The following is a 3,196-nucleotide window of genomic DNA, read 5'->3' as shown; positions in this document are numbered from 1 at the left end:
AGGTGCTCTGGGAAACGCCGCTCGGTGAGCTCTGCGCGTGCGTAACCCCTCCCCACATCCGCTCTGGGAGAGTCAGGAACTACAACTCCCAGCCTGTCCCGCGGCGCTTCCGCCCGCTGCAGCCCAGGTAAGGGCGGGCCCCGGGATCAGCCTGACCCCTCCCCCCGCAGAGAACCTCCAGCCCCGCGCCCCTCCCCCCGCCGAGAACTCCTCCCCCGCCCGCCGGCGCCTCTCAGACCCCCCGCGGAGCAGCGGCCCCGCCCCCCGGCGCCTTCCCGCTTCTCAGGCGAACTCTCGTGTCCCGGGGCCGGAGCCTGGTCCTTGGCGGCCCCGCCCCTCGGCCGGGCGCTGCGCTGCGGGGGGGCCTCGGCCACGGGGTCTCTGGGCTGGGCAGCGGCGCTAACAACGGCCCCCCCTCGGCCTGCCCCCGGGTTCGGCCCTCCCCGAGTCCGACCGGCCCCCGCCCTGCCCCGTGACCCCCCCCAGTGCCCCGCTCCACACTCCCCTCACTCCCCTCTGACAGCAGCTCCCCAAAGCGGCCCGGCTGCCACGTGAGGGCTTATCACTGTCTGTTCATTGAACTTCCATCTACTGTCCCGGCAAACTGTCCCACTCCCCTCACTGCCTCGAGATCAGCTCTCAGCGCCGGGCACGTTTCTCTCATTGGCAAATGGTTCTTTTTAGCCTGTTTCTTCCCCAGTTCTCACAGATTGATATAAACTATCCCGTGTGCAGGGCTGTAGGAGCCGGGGTGGTCCCGGGGTATTGGAGGTGCCCCCTTGGTTTATATACAAATGTTCGGTGTTATTCTCCATCCCAGTCCTTATGAATCCGAACATGTTGTTAGCTTTTTTGCTGGCAGCTGTGCATTGAGTGGAGCTTTTCATTGATCTGTCTACAGCAACATGCAAATCCCTTTCTTGGGTTGTGTCGCCGATAATCTGTTCTGCTGACGCCGCGAGGTGCAATGCATGTTCAGTGGGGGTTTCTCCCCTCTTCCCTATTTGTATTTCCTCTCCCTACTAATGTTGGGGTGTCCTTCTCCTATAGGTTAGTGTAGTAATGATCTCATCTTGGTGTCATATGTGTCAATTCGTTGCCATGGCCCTCCTGTGGTCAGACATCTGCGGATGTTCTATCGGAAGGCCGGTGTTAGCTCATGTTCCTCTGGTTGGCTGGTGTCTTTACGGACGAAGTTCCCCCTTAGACACTACTTCCAGTTCCCCAAATCTTAGGGGTGACCCGTTGGCCAGTTATCTGTGCCAGAGTTCATAGACCTCAAACCTTATGCTAACTGCCGATGCCAGTGTCCTACAGGAGACTGGCCCGTGGGTTCCTTGCATTACTGCTGCATCAAAGAAATGCTAAAGCTAGCTATATGGGCTACAGGTGATAGTTAATTTACCACCCAGTAAAGTTTAAAAGTAGCTCTAGTTTTTCTCTCCAATGTGCCTTGCTTTGCATTTAGAAAGATAAGGTGGGTGAGGTAATATCTTGTATTGGACCCACTTCAGTTGGTGATAGAGATACATTTCTGAGCTACACACAGATCTCGTCTTCAGGAGAATATCCTAAAAATGTGCCCTTCTTTCTTTCTAGTTATCTATTTCTAATTTAATATTCCCTGAGATTTTTTCCATGTCTCACTAATAACAAAATATTAACATAAAATATCCTCAGATTTTGACCTTTTCTCAAATTTTGGAATATATTTAGAAAAGTTTTGCAGATGTTTCCCACTTTCTCTCAATATGTCAAATAACACTATGAAATTCACTCTCCTTTTACCTCTTTACCTACTATTGACTATTGATATAAAATTCTTCACTTTTTTCACTTTCCGCTTTACTTTGTTGAAATTAATCCAGAATTCTCCAGATTTCCACCCTTTTCTCTTTAATGACTTAACATAGACCTCAGCTGTCAGATTTTGTCTTTTTCCATTTAATTATTAAATGTCTGTCATAAAGCATCTCGTGGTTGGAGACATTCCCATGTTTAGCTGCAGCAAGTCCTCCTGTTTTGGAGGGAATTTGTTGCCTTAGTCGTTCTCCATCCTGGCAGCTGCAGGGAGTTAAATGGTCAACTTTCTCCTCTCATGTGAGACTCATTTCTTCCCCCTTTATCTTCATTAAAATGTTTGCTGATGAAAGTGACTTGCCCCATATTTAATACACACCAAAGCCAGAGGCCTCCCCCTGTTTGGGGGAACGGTGTCTCCCAGGACAGTTGGCTGGACCCTTTTCTTTTCCCCAGGGAGCACAGGACGAGGGCTTAGTCTGTGCCTGGCTCCTTGGTGCCCAGGCTGTCCCCAGAGTGGCTGAGAATCTCCATGCTACTGTCTTTGCCCCTCACCATGTTCACCTGCAGTATCCCAAACCCCCATGACGGATGGTATCCACGAGGGCTTGCTTCGCCCAGTGCTGAGATGTAGTCGTCTCTGGGGTGGGTCCCTATTCGCCATTATCTGCCAGTCACCAGGCATGGAAATTTCTTACAAAATTTGGCTCCTCCATGCCATCCATTCTCCTGTTAAAGAAGCATCACCCAGGGCTTCCCCCACCTGTGTGAATGGCTGACAGGGGCTGCTGAGAACCCTAACTCCCTACCACACCCCGCACACCCACCCTGAGCCCCCTTCTGCACCCTAACTCCTTCCCCAACCCGGCATCCCACCCTGAGTACCCTCCCGCACCCTACCTCCCTCCTGGACCCCGCACCCCCACCCTGAGTGCCCTCCCACACCCTAACGCCCTCCCAGATCCCGCACCCCTAGCCCTGAGCCCCAGGGGTAAGCCAGGGGCACCTCCCCACCACAGTGCAGTATTTTACAGTATATAATGCGTTTTATCTTCCCCCCAAAAAAATTCCTTGGAACCTAACCCCCCGCATTTACATTAAATCTTATGGGAAAATTGGATTTGTTTAACATTGTTTCACTTAAAGTTGCCTTTTTCAGGACAGAACTACATTAAGTGAGGAGTTACTGTATAGGGACACTCATCTTCCACTCTCCTGACCTTCCCAAACTGCTGACTAGACAAAGCCATCAGCTCACAAGGTTGCCTAGGCTCATCCAAACATTCCTTACCAGGCACATTGCCACCCCCAACAGATAAACAGCTGGTCTTCTCACTACACTGAGCTACTTCCAGCAAATCACAGTTACCCTTTTCAGGTTCACTTTTACAAGCTG

The 3,196-nt window shown here is 51.8% G+C and overlaps 2 protein-coding genes across 4 annotated transcripts in view; one reads left to right on the top strand and one right to left on the bottom strand.

Annotated features, from left to right (window-relative positions):
• LOC117869997 (zinc finger protein 883-like) overlaps positions 1-3,196 on the top strand; it is a 929,932-nt gene that overhangs the window by 140,733 nt on the left and 786,003 nt on the right. The window lies entirely within an intron of this gene.
• LOC117870029 (zinc finger protein 501-like) overlaps positions 1-3,196 on the bottom strand; it is a 561,112-nt gene that overhangs the window by 80,674 nt on the left and 477,242 nt on the right. The gene's annotated exons all lie outside the window — the stretch shown is intronic.

The sequence above is a fragment of the Trachemys scripta genome, chromosome 25, assembly GCF_013100865.1.
Source record: "Trachemys scripta elegans isolate TJP31775 chromosome 25, CAS_Tse_1.0, whole genome shotgun sequence".
NCBI classification, from domain to species: Eukaryota; Metazoa; Chordata; order Testudines; family Emydidae; genus Trachemys; species Trachemys scripta.
The sequence above is the reverse complement of the archived record's forward strand: the minus strand, read 5'-3'. Positions and strand labels throughout refer to the sequence as shown.